This window comes from Pteropus vampyrus, unplaced genomic scaffold, assembly GCF_000151845.1.
Source record: "Pteropus vampyrus isolate Shadow unplaced genomic scaffold, Pvam_2.0 Scaffold5, whole genome shotgun sequence".
Classification (NCBI taxonomy): domain Eukaryota; kingdom Metazoa; phylum Chordata; class Mammalia; order Chiroptera; family Pteropodidae; genus Pteropus; species Pteropus vampyrus.
Genome location: NW_011888786.1, coordinates 3,771,378 through 3,785,277, shown reverse-complemented (window position 1 = coordinate 3,785,277; position 13,900 = coordinate 3,771,378). Strand labels below are relative to the sequence as shown.

Sequence of the window (13,900 nt, the reverse complement as noted above, 5' to 3'; positions counted from 1 at the left end):
AATATATCATTAATTTCCTTTTGTATTAATTCACTGATTCCTTCTGTTGGATGTCAGCTTCCTGACAACAGGATCTGTTCTATTCCACTTTTTCCCAGGTTCCTAGAACAGAGAGTGGATCACAATAAGTATTTACAGCAGTCCCCCCTTTAGTGCATATTTGCTTTCCATGGTTTCAGTTACCCGTGGTCAGCTGCATTCTGAAAATATGAAATTCCAGAAATAAACAATTCATAAGCTTTAAATGTTGCATCATTCTGAGTAGTATGATGAAATCTTGCACTGTCCTGCCTGGGATGTGAATCACGCTTTTCTCCAGCGTGTCCATGATGTGTAAGCTCCCCGCCTGTTGGTCACTTAGCCATCTTGGTTATCAGGTCAAATGTTGTGGTATCGCAATATTTGTGTGTTCAAGTAACCCTTATTTTACTAAATAATGCAATAGCCACATACTTTTATTACATTATATTTGTATACTATGTATAATTTTATTATTAGTTATTATTAACCTCTTACTGTGCCTAATTTATAAATTAAATTTTATCACAGGTATGTATGCACAGGAAAAAGCATAGCATATATAGGGTTCGATACAGTTTGAGGTTTCAGGTATCCACTGGGGGGCTTGGAACATATCCAATAAGGGGGGACCACCATATTACACAGTAGTTGCTGAATGACCGAGGTAGCGTTGGACTTCCAGGGACCTAGGTACTAATCAGGACTCACTTGTCGTGTGGTCTCAGATGATTTATTTGATATCTCAGAGCCTTGTTAAATGAGAATGATGAAGCTTCTGCTCAGAGCAGCGTAGTAATGAAAGGAATGGAGTGCCAAGTGCCTAACTGTATCCTTGGCAGGGCTCTGGACATCTAAGTTGCTGCTCTCTCTGCAAACACCTGCCCCTGACCCTTAGGATACATTACAGAAGCACAGAATTAGCATGAAATTCACAGCCGACTCCATGGAAACGGATCATCTTGTCATTTAGAGTGTGTCTCCTCTAGAGAGTTTATGGTCCTAATAGTGTGGCTAAATTCTTGGCTCACCTGAGTCAAGCATTATCTCCATTGCTCATTTTCATGCCTAATATATATTTTTTTCAGATTATCCGAGGAACTAAACCCTTGCCGGGGAAAGCTTTCTGCTCTCATCCAAAAGGAATTAAGCTAGTCTCAATCAAATCTTTCCCCATCAATAATCAATTTAAACCATGATCCCAATTAAATATCATTCTGAAAGCCATCTTAATCAATCTTGACTTGATAGGCTTTCCGAAAGAATTGCCTAATTAAACTCTCTATAGAATAAAATGATCGTGCCTCGTCAACCTAATGATGACAGGAAACCAAGAAACGAAGGAGAATATTTGGAAGTTAATCTGCTGAGAGCATCCAACAGAATTCAGAGGCGATGGGGCTAATGTCCCTCTCACAGGGCTATTGTGAGGGCACAGAGATAATTTACATGAAGCATTTTTGAGAAGTGCTCTGAAGTGACAGTTACAATCATTATTTTTGGGGTGTGCTGTCCATGCCACCTGACTCTTATTCTGCACTCTTTCTCTTTCTCAAGATCTGACTTTCTATAAATCTAGAATATGTTTTCTCTTCCGTTCTCAGGACTGTCATATAACGTGGTGCCCGTTGTTCATGCCACAAAGGTATCTTTTGAAGATATAAGTAGAGGCTAAAATCCAGCACAGGTACTTCCTCTTTAGGCAGGTTGTGTGTGAAATATTGTCCATTCAGAGAGAGAAGTCCTTTCTTAATTTACACAAAATGTATCCTAACCTTACCTTGTCCATCTTGTGTCACTTTCCCAAGGCTTCCATAACAAATTACCACAAACTGAGTGGCTTAACATAATTGTGTTATGTTGTGTGAATACACAACATAATTGTGTTCTCTCACTGTTCTAGAGGCTAGAAGTCTGCAATTAAGGCATCGGCAGAGCCACACAGCCTGTGTGGAATCTAGGGCAGAATCCATCCCTTGCCTCTTCCAGCTTCTGGTGGCTGCGGGCATTCCTTGGCTCTTGGCTGCATCTCTCTCTGCTCCATCTTCTCATCACTTTCTCTTCTGTGTGTCTGTGTTGCCGCCTTTTGTCTCGTCATATAAGAACACTTGTGATGCCATTTAGGGCCCATCTGCATAACTGAGAGTAATCTCCTCATCTTAAAATCCTTAATTATATCTACAAAGGCCCTTTTCCCAAATAAGTTAAGAACCACGAATTCCAAGGATTAAGAATTGATATTTTTAGATACTCATCATTCAGCCTACTATCTCTCTCAGATGCCTCCAGATGATAGCCTGGTGGAGCACAGTGTTTTAAGACCGATGAGGGTTCAAGCACACCCAGGTCTCAGTGCCATTTGGAACGAGGAACTAAATTCTAGCCGTGCCGTTGTAAAACCTGGAGAAAAGGCATTTACTGAGGCAATCCTACAGAACTTTCTAAGATGATGAAAATGAGGCAGATACCCCCAAATTCAGGACTTCAGAGTCTCTGTGGCAATCTTTTTTATGCCACACTTCTTTGACCTGCCGGGTAGGAAATAATCCTGAGAATCACATTCAGTGGCTCACTCTGTCTTTTTATGTGGCCCAGTCGTACTATTTGCTGACATATAAATTGTCTAGCCCGTTTCTGGGAATACTCTGGCATTCACACCTGGTGGCTCTGAGAGACAGGTTCTTGGGGCTCTTGATCTCCTCCTGATAAGCATGGGAAATTAATTCTGGATTGATTCACGTGACAGGGAGGCCATTAGCACTAATGAAGCAGCTTTTCACTATGAAACCCTAATCTCTTTAAGAAAGTTGGTAGAAAAGGATGCAGAAGTTTCTCAGCTGGTAAAAATTATTCCTCTGAGTAAATGAGAAAACCTTTAATAGGCAAATTAGTAGAGCACTGCGTTTGAGGAGAATATCCGCTTTATTGCCTCCTTATTTAAAGCACATTTTTCTGAAATTAAAAGTGAGGTATGCTTCTTAACTATAATTTACAAGAAATATACAAAAAAAGAACTGTAAAAGAGACAAATGGCATAAAGATATTCTTTATCTTTTTTTGTTCAACCCAAATCTCACTAACCCAGCCCAAATCATTATTCTCTGTTACTTGGATCATTATAACCACATTCTAGCTGGGACCCCAGCTTCCAGTTGTCCTCCTATCTGCAGCTAGTTAAGTGTTTACATAATTGAGAAAATGCTTTTTCTTCAATGATTTCCCACTGTCTAATATAAAGCCAAGTCCCTTCACAAGCCGCTCACTCCCTAACCTGGGAGTTTTATATCTCCCAGTTACACCATTCCATAGGGTACGATCTTTGGCTGAAGCTCTGGAAATGCTTCTCATTTCTGGCCAGAGTGGGTCCCTCACCATGGCACCTCTGAACTTTGTTCCTTCCATCTCTTGAGGCACGTCACCTACCTGCTACCTTTACTCATTTCCCTGTCCCTCTCGCTTCCTACCCATCCTTCTAGCCATAGCTTGCAAGTTACTTTTTCCTGGAACTCCCCCTTCACCCTACAATTCCAGGTTAATTGCCCCTTCTCTGTGCTTCTACAACACCCTACACTTCTTTAAGTATCATCTTTGTACCCTATTATGTTTGCTGCCCTCCTGGGTGTATGATATCCCCACTATACAATATACCCTCCGAGGTCAAGGACTGATGTTTGTCATAGTGCCTAACACATTGGAGGCACTCAAGATATATGAAATGTATATTCAATGTTAGAATAAGTAAGATTAAGAGCAAGGACCCTGGATTCATATTGTCTGAGTTCAAATTCCAACTTTTAAAGTCACTAACTATTAACATAAGTAAGCTACTCAATCTCTCTGAATCTTAATTTTCACATATTTAAAATGATAATAAAAATATTGTATGGCTGATGCAAAGTAGACTGACTTCCCATGAATCATATCCTTGTATAATTCCCTCCTGTTGAGTGCTTACTTCTAATCAGTCGAATATGGCAACATGATGGGATATTACTGATTAGGCTACATTATATGGCAAAGGAGATGGAACGTCATTCCCACGACCACACTATAGTAGGTAAGACTCTGTCCTAGCAGACCGCAGAAAGAGAAATCCCCTGCAGACCTTGAGGACACATGCAGCAACTGTGTGAATGGCCTGTGCAGAAGGCCAAGTGCCAGGGAACTGCAGGTGGCTTCTAAGACCTGAGGATAGTGTCCCTGTGACAGTCAGAGGCTGGACCTTCAATCATAAAGCCACGGGAAATGAGTTCTGCCCACATCTGAATCTTGGATGCTTAGTTGAGCTTCCTTAGTTGAGCAACCAGATGGGAACACAGTCCTGTCAAAGTGCAACCACAGCTCAAGGGGACACTGAGTGGAGGACCCAACTACTCTGGGCCTAGACTCCTGACCAATAGAGACTGTGCCATAATAAATGGATTTTCTCTTAAACCGCTTAGCTCATGGTGACTTTTTTAAACACAGTAATAAACAACTAATGCATGTTCCTTCTCCCATATGCTTATTTGAAGGATTCAATAAATTAACAACATGCTAAGAAACATGGCTGCCAACTAGTATGTATTATATCAGTATTTGTTAAATAAAAGGAAAATTAAACATTCCTATCACTCGAATGCAACTAATGTTAACATTTTACGTTTCATTTTTCTTTTTTTACTATTATCACTATATTTTATAGGTAGACTTGCACTATTTATCCAATATGTATTATAACCAGAGTATCTTGTACTGATAACATCCTAATGTTGAAATTTATAGTCATGTCAAAATTTGAGAAACTTTACCCATTTTGGGATATTTATGATCCTTCTAATTTTCCATGATAATAAACAGTGTTGACATAATAAATGAAATCAGAGTATCAATTATTTTATAAATTATGTGTTAGACATATCATTTTTAAAATTTTATTTTCATTCTTTCTTTGTTTTCTCCCATGCAGCTACATAGCACGGAAGAAGAATCTCTTATAAATACAGTTAATGAAGTTATGGAATTATTGCTTTAAGTTCTTCTATAATTAAATCCTTACAGTGTATTCCAACTTACAAAACATGCACCTCACCTATTTTATCTCATTTTACACTAAGAATAAAATTCCAGGTTGAGTTCAACTGACCTGGCACCTAGAAACAGACCAAATTGCTTAATCTCTCCTAAGGTCATTGAACTGGAGACAAATGCTGCATTATATACATTTGGAGCTGCAGTGTAAAGAAAAATAAAAAAAATTTTCCATTTATTAATAGCATGTGCCTGCAAGAGTTTTAAAGCTATCTAAGTTGCTCGATGAGCAGCATGTTCATCTAGGTGTCACAGAAATTACCCCATCGACTCTCAGAGGGTAAAGATTGTGTTGTTGCTATTATTGTAATTATTATTTTGAATCTAGTCACAGCCCTATGACATAAGGTAATGCTTAAGAGAACCACAGAAATAAGTATAGCTTCTTTTAAACTAAAGAAACTCTGGTAGACCTAGGAAGAAACAGACTGTATTTTGACACATACAAATGCTACTATCATTTAGTAGCTGAGACTCATAAATAGATTGGGGTTGTAGCACCTATATTAATATTCAGTTTTGAGGATTAAGTTAATGAAGTCTTGGAATTTTTAATAACTTCACTGAGGTAAAATTACTATGAAAAAAATCACACATATTTAATGTGCACAATTTTGATGAGTTTAGACATAAGTAAACAAATACCATCACCGCAATCAAAGTAATGTAACTTATTCACATCCACCACCTACCAGAATGTCCATGTGTCACTTTGGTTGTGTGTGCGTGTGTGTGCGTGTGTGTGTGAATATGTGTATGAAAGAACACTTAACATAAAATCTACCATTTTAACAAACTTTGAGTACACAATACCATATTGTTAACTATTTGGTATAACATATATGTTATACGGCAGATCTCCAAAACTTATTCATCTAGCATAACTGAAACCTCATATCCATTGAATAACAAGTCCCCATTCCCTCACCTCCCAGCAATGTTTACCTTAATACAGAGCCTATGTACCCCTACCAACCATTAGTGAAAGTGAGGCAATTAAAATATTTAACTACATATTCTTTACATGTCCAAATGTCTAATTAATTTTAAGTGAATTCATGTTTATATAATGCCTTTTATATAAGACCACAACATCCCAATATCTGAGATGTTGAATATTTATACATTTTTTTATTTAACTGATAGCAGTAAGTAGAACTTAGGGCTGAGGATATTTAACATGCGCGCACGCACACGCACACACACCTCTAGCTTAAAAGGAAAGCAAAGCAGACACCAGATTGAATTTCATCAATTTTAAAACAATTGGATGTTTTAAAACCAGCTAGGTAAATTAAATTACATGACTAACTTTGACCATGGGTGGCCATGCTCTCCAAGCATTTTTCAAGAAGATATTAGTATTCTTCTATCCAGATGTTACAAAGAGAAAAAATAGAAGGAAAGTCTTCGCTGAGGGTTTGGGGTGGGGTGGGAGTGATTAGTCCAAATATCTCAATTATAAAATTCAATACCTTTTAAGGTTAATATCTACTGAGTGTATCTTCAATGAGCAAACATGACCACCTATGAAATTAAACGAAGTTGGAAAAAGTTGAAAAATTACTTAAATCAGTGAATTTTGTGATTTTTTTGCACAAGTAGATAAACTACATACATTTGTATTATGATGACTCAGAAAGCCTACTTGAAAATTCCCTGTTTTCTCTCCAGTTTCCTGCTTTATAATGCTATCCTCAGGATGAGTTTTTCCTACAGGTAATGACATACACTGCCTTTTTGTAAGGTCAATTGATCACTATTTAGTTAAGCAGCTATAGAAGGAGCATATGATGATGTTCATCTTCTCTCGTAGTTATTGGTAGTGTTGTACTGCAAGGATTATGGACCTCAAAATGCAGTAGATTATATTATAAGTTCATGATTAGTTATTTGTTCCCTGCACTTGTCATGTTTTCCAGTAGACAGAATACACTTTCTTGCCCAATTGCCTTTGGGCTAGGACATGTGATTTCTTTTTCATGATTATCTATCTATCCATCTATTTATTTATCATCTATCTATTCATATTGATATATATAGCTAGATATAAGTCTAAATCTAGGTACATCTAGATTATAATACTGACTCTAGTAATAAATATGTGTGTTATGTTGTAGTCTTGGGGAGAATTTCTTCAGGGAACCTCAGCCTTTGCTCCTAACATTTTCAACTGCTTGACTAAGGCCCACTCACATTATGGAGGGTAATCTGCTGTTCTCAAAGTGATGTAAATGTTAATCACATCTAAAAAATGCCTTCACAGTAGCATCTAGATTGACGTTTGACCAAAACACTGGGCACCATAGACTAGACAAGTTGACACATAAAATGAGCCATTGCACTTGCCATCAACTTGACTTTGAGTTCTCAGTTTTCTTATGTGTTAAAATAGAACTATGTCATGTAATTCTGGTGATGATAAAATGTTCATATAGACAAAGTACTTGTAATAGTCATGGCATAGAGCATATGGCCCATAAATGTTGCTTTTAATTGTCACAATACTTGGTCCTTCTGAGAGGTATTTTCTATATCTCACAGATAAGATTGTGAAGTCACTTAATATCTGCATGCCTCAATTTCTTCAACCAAAAATGCATAAAACAAAACATTTGCAGAGTCGTGATGATTATGAATTTTCCACGTAAAATGCTTACCACAGTATATGACACAGAGGAAGCACTAAATAAATAAATAAAACATAGCTCTTGACACAACGTTTTAGCAGGATGATCCGAAGTACTTTTTTCTCTCCTTTTCAGATGTCTGTACTGTCCTAGGAAAGGGAGATACAGGAAACTTCTTGACAAGAAGCATAAAAGCCCAGGAGAAAGATTCACTGGGAAATAGAGGAAGAAGCAGTCTCAAGATTATATTAAAAACAAGAATATACAAATCCCACATAATCAGTTGTTCTTAATTATACTGTGCAATTTAAAGTGGACAGCCTTTATCTCAAAGAGATAAAGAGAGGCAGGAGGCAAGAAGAAGTCACTCATGTGCATTAATTGCCATTCCCTACTCTCCCTAGCATTTGAAACAGTCCGCTTCCGCTCCTGTCTCTGAGTCATCTCTTAGTATTTACCCAAATCCCCAGCCAGACGGTCCAGAGAGAGCATTGTTTTGGCTGGATCTCCATGGCCACAGGTGGTAAAACCATCTGCAAGCACTTTGGCCCTCCCTGGACAGAAACCAGATCTTGGGCGATTTGAGATTCAAGGAGGAGAAAATAAGAAATATGGTGGCACAAAGAAATCAGGTGACAGCCTTGCCAGTCCTGTGAAATCTCTGGCTTCATCAAGTTGGAGGCTTGTGGCTTCACCCTGGCTTTCTTGGGAGGGTTCATATCCTGAGAATGTTTGTTCAGTCAACCATGCTGTTAACAATATACACTACACACTGCAGAGGAGTCAGGAGGGAATAATAGGGCTTTGTTTGCTTTGGCCAACTCGTTCTTTTGTGATCGTCCCATTTTTGTTATGTTTGGGCCTGACCCGTTGCTGGGTTTCATATACAATTAATATCAAAGTCTGTTTTCTTTGTACAGCCCTTGGCTTGTCTCAGTCTTATCTCTACAAAGGTTGTACAAAACTAGAGTGCATCTCTAAGAGGAAACAGAAGGAATTTTTGGTGAGCACGACTATCTCCATCCTTCAAAATGACTAAATTATGCCTCTAAAGAGCCATCCTCTCTGAAATTCCATAAGCATTCTTCATTGTTTTGTGCACTGGAATGAGAAGAGAAAAATTTGGAATTACTGGGACAATCATTTAGCTTTGGAAGACAATATCATTCTCAAAAGCAGAGGTTCATGAGTTCTCAAGGGTTAATGAGAGCATTTCAGAAAGGAGGAAATTGAGTTATTGAACTCTGAAATATTTTGAATGTATGTGCATATATATATTCTTCCCATAGTAGGGTCCATAACTTTTATCATATAATCACAGGAATAGATACCCCACAAGAATGAAAGAGTCTATGCTTTAAAATATGAATTATATTACAACCTCAAAGGAGAGTCCAGTTCTAAACATTTATGAAGAAAAGCTTCCCTTAAACTAGAAAATAGCTAAACCTACTTTTATCTGGTACTGTTATAAAATCGAAAAATTCGTTGAGTCCTTTCATTAGACTTAAAAGCTTTCATGCTGTTTTCTCAAGTGAACTACATGCTATTTTGATCCCTAATCAAATTATTATAATGTTTGCTATAAAATGTAGCATGTGCAAAGAACCCATCTTTGATGTTGCACATCTATGCTTCTTTATTGTAGGGAATTCATCTTTTTGATATTCTTTGGGGCTTCCTTATAATTTTGATCCCCATTTCATGTAAGACATTTTATAAAAAAAGAAAAAAAATGAATGCATATGATGTTAAAACTTGGCTGTTCATTCCCTTTTCTATTTTTCTTGCCCCTTGCTTTCCCTTCACATAAGACATGAGCAGGACCATATTAAAAACGGGGCAAGTAAACTAAGTAGTGGACTGTCTAGATAGCTCCAGATGAGGTCAATCACCTGGATCGTGAGATTGGCTGCTGTCTTTGCCAGTGCTGGGTCCCTGGGATTTATTACCCATTTGTCATCAATAGGTCATGGCAACCAGGAGAATGAGATATGAAATGAAATGTGAGTTTTACATTCTTCTTACATGAGATGTGATGCAAGAGAAAGACAGAGACAGAGAGACAGAGAGAGACAGAGAGAGAGAGAATATGTGTATATTCCTAATTTAAGACTTTTCTGTAGACAATGGCAAAGCTTACCCTATTTTTTTTTTTTTTTTTTGCATTTCAGAAGATCTTAGTAACTTGAATGCATAAACATAGCACTGAGGTGCAGTTTTGTAGATGGAAGAGGTTTACTATTATTCTTTAACACATCTGAGAGAATACATGGGACATTAAATGGAGGAATTGATTCTAAGTGCTTAGTACATAATGATAAAAAAAAAAAAACCATGATTGATTTCTTCCCATATGTTGAGCCCTGAGTTGAGCCCTCATATACATCATCACCTTCATTCTCAAAACCACTCTAGAAAGTAGGCAATATGTTATTATCCTCACTCAATGAATAAAGAAACTTCAGCAGGAAGAGACGAAAAGGGAAAGTCACTATGGTCATGCATTTAACCATTTCGCTCAGCTTTTTCCATGCAAATGTTAACAGACATGTAAAAGAGAGAGTAGGGAGGGAAGGCAGAGAGGCTGGTGAATAGGTTTACTGGCCAGAGAGAAAATGAGAAGCACCACAGGAGAACAATAGGAAACTCCACAGATGTTAGTTAATATTACCTAATTCTCAAGATCATCTAGAATATCACTATAATCATGGTGAGATTTCTGATATCCTTATTAGGTATGGCTTTTGTTTTGTTTTCTGCCAGATGATATGCTACCTTTTATTTTATTTTAAACTCATTCTGTAAGAATTCCTTTGCTCCTAACAAACTAATCTATTCATCCTAAGACAAATATAGGTGCAGACTTTTACATTTTTTTCCATTACAACTTTAACTGTCAAATCTGAGTTGCTTCAAGTATTAATTTATTTTGAAATACCTATTTCATTATCAAAACACTTTAATCCACCATGAAAACTGCCTCCTAGAATTCATACCCTTCAATAATGACTTTTGCTTCTAAATTACAATTATGACTCTTGGTTGTCCAAATATTACTAGGGACCTTTCCAGAACTGCTGTTTGGAAGCAGAAAGGATTTTTACAGACCCTGCTCAGGCCCATTCTGTTCTCCAAAGTTGTCACCTAACTTCTGGAGTGTTTTTGCTCATCCAGTGTGATTGGATCTCTGTTTTTGTTTTCTCATTGGCATTTCATTTATTCACATAATTATTCATTCACCGAGCACTTAGAAATTAAAATCAAATCAAACAAATCTCGTTCGGAACAGTCCTAAATAACCTGTGGAGGAAAACTGCAACTGGGATGAATCCCTGCTTGATCCGACGGCAGCCTGCACTTGCCACCTTGATAGTGATAAACGCATCATATTGAAACTGGTGACTTGTTGGTCTCTCTTACTAGACTTTAAGTAAGCTCTTTGAGGTCAAAGACTATATCTGTCTACTACGGAATCCAAACTGCTGAGAATGGAGGAGGTACTCACTCAACAGTAAAAATAAGAAAGAAAAGGAAGGAAGGAAGGAAAGAAGAAAGGAAGGAAAAAAGAAAAGAAAAGAAAAGAAAAAGAAAAAGAAAAGAGGGAGGGAAAGAGTGGGAAGGGAGAGAGGGAGAGAGAGAGAGATGCATCCATAGCAACAAAAACTTCAGGTCACACAATATTCCCTTTATGTGATATTCAAAATATTCTGTTCATGATTGTATAGACATTCTTCACAAAGTAGTGTAACTACAGCCATCTGGTCTAGTCTGTTGTGGCAGGTTTCTAATTGTACTTTTCTCTCTATTTTCCCCATACTCTACTGTCAGATAAATAATCCTAATCCACTGCTTTACCCATGTCATCTCTTATACCAAATCTTTGAAGTCTCACCTATATCTGCATAAGCCTGCATAAGAGAATACATGAGAATATATATGATTGACCAGAATTCTTCACTTCATAACCCCAACTATCTCTCCAGTCATGAGCTCAGCTGTCACAAAATTACAGCTCTAATTGATCTAGGTTTTGTCTACTCAATAATACACTTCCTTTCCCTCACAAGAATATTTGTCCCCCTTCTACCTTTATATTTTCTTATCTTTGTTTGAATGCATTTCAAAATTCATTTCAAGTTTTACTTTTTCTACCAAGATATTTTAGACTGATCCCTGGATCTCATAGACTCAGATGGACATCATAAAATAACTGGAATTCCATGTCAGAATCTTCATAGAACTTCTCGTGTCTTCTTGGGAGTCAGACACATATTTTAGCACTAGCTTTCCCACATGCCTGTTGGGTACCATTGGAAAAAAACTCAGCTCACTTGTCTGAAGTTTAGTTTCCTCATCTGTAAACTGGGTGTAATGAATCTTCTTTGTAGAAATACTGTAAGAAGAGCGAAGTGAGAAAAATACCTACAGTGGCTTATAGGTCTGGCTTCCTTTTTCAGAGCTTAGTTATTTTTAATATATATCTTGAATTTTCCAATATTCAAGCATCACTGACCCAGGTAAATGAAATTAAATTATTGATGTTCTATTATTAGAAAAGGTGGACACTTTCTCAACATCTATTGGCACATCAAATGAGTCTGTGGACTAACTAGAGTTTTATGATTTAAAAATCAAGCATTCAAATAATTTTTAGCTTATAAGATCAAATAGTCATTATAAAATGATGTTTTCAATGGTTTGCTCTGAGTGGGTAGAAAACTGGAATGGTAACTCAATAAGCTTGGCTCCTTTCCAATTTTTCTGTTTTAATCCCATGGATCTCCTAATGATATGACCCCCACATGCAAAGGAAAAATAGCGAAAAAAAAAAAAAAAGTTCAGTTGAAGAAAGAAAAACAGGATTGAATGTGATTGTGTCTTAGGTTATTTATGTAACCTTTTAAGAATTAGATAAGTTTAAATAAAGCACCATCACTTGCTTTCCTAGGATGATGGTTTCATTAAAAAGCCCTGTTGCTGAAACCTGGAATGCATTGCTTGGATAAGCAGGTCAGAGTTCACAATTGAAACTGCTCATGCAAAGCATGTTCAAAACTACCAAAATATTAAAAATAAAAGTGTCTGCCTCTGTGTATCTATTTATGCTTTATGTCAGGGATAGAAAAAAAAGAAGCATGATCATGAGGAGGAGCCAAAGGAATATGGGGATGCTAGAATGCGATTTAAATGAGTCTTTCACATACTTCTAGATCATTCTTGCAGTGATAAGATGGTACAACCTGAAGACGTTTATGGCAGTCTGGAGGGAAGTAATCTTTGGCAACAGAGAGAGAAAAACAAACCACATTTATCTCTGATGATTTATCAGATTCATAACCATAAATTTTAAACCAAAAGACTCAAGGCAATCCTTTATCTTTTGAAGCAGCATAACAGCTTCTCTACCTGTCCTGTGTCACCCGACTGAAATTAAGGGTCTATCATTTGTGGGCTGGGATACTCGGGAGTGATATAAGGCATCACAGAGGGTCAGTGCAGGGAGTGTGGTTTGTCAGCTGGACTGGCTGGCTTCCTCCTCTCACTGCATGTGGAATACCAGCCGTGATGAATGGCGCCCTAAGTAAGTGCATTGCTAGCATTGGGTATCCGACAGAATTGTTAGAGGCTCTTACGCCAAGAATTCCAAGGAAGCAGATTTCTCTGTTTTCTTTCTCTTCTTCCCTTAATTTTTGTTCCAGTAATCGAACATATGTCCAAAGATAAAATAGAATTTATATTGTTTGTTCATTAAATTATTGATAATTATTTATTCACCTCATTTTTTGGCGAATAAAATATTGCAAGATAACTGCTCTCGTGGACTTTACAGTTGAGACAAAATAATTAGCTAAATTAAAATATGCCAATTCCCATGATGTATATTATGACAAAAATGCCAGCTGACTAAGGGGATAAAGAAAGAAGCGGGAAGGGTGCTTAGTTGTTTTAGATGGGGCACTCGCTATAGGGCTGTGTGGTATGCGAACATATGATCCAAGCTCTAAGCTAAAGAGAAGATCAAGATGTCACTTGAGGTAAGAGTGTTTCAGGCAGAGGACACAGCAAGTGCAAAGTCCCTGAGTCCAAAGCACATCCTGATAGAAAAATGGTAGGATGTAAATTTTTAGCCACAGGCCAGGTCGTTAAAGAGGTTTATGTCAAAATAAAGCCCATGCATC

General features: G+C 37.3%; 1 long non-coding RNA gene across 1 annotated transcript in view; it reads right to left on the bottom strand.

Moving 5' to 3' along the window:
• Nucleotides 1–18: 18 nt before the first annotated feature.
• LOC111743678 overlaps nt 19–13,900 on the bottom strand; it is a 502,800-nt gene continuing 488,918 nt past the window's right edge. Inside the window, exon 10 of the long non-coding RNA XR_002781828.1 lies at nt 19–102. This is a non-coding gene — a long non-coding RNA (uncharacterized LOC111743678). The remainder of the gene's footprint in view (nt 103–13,900) is intronic.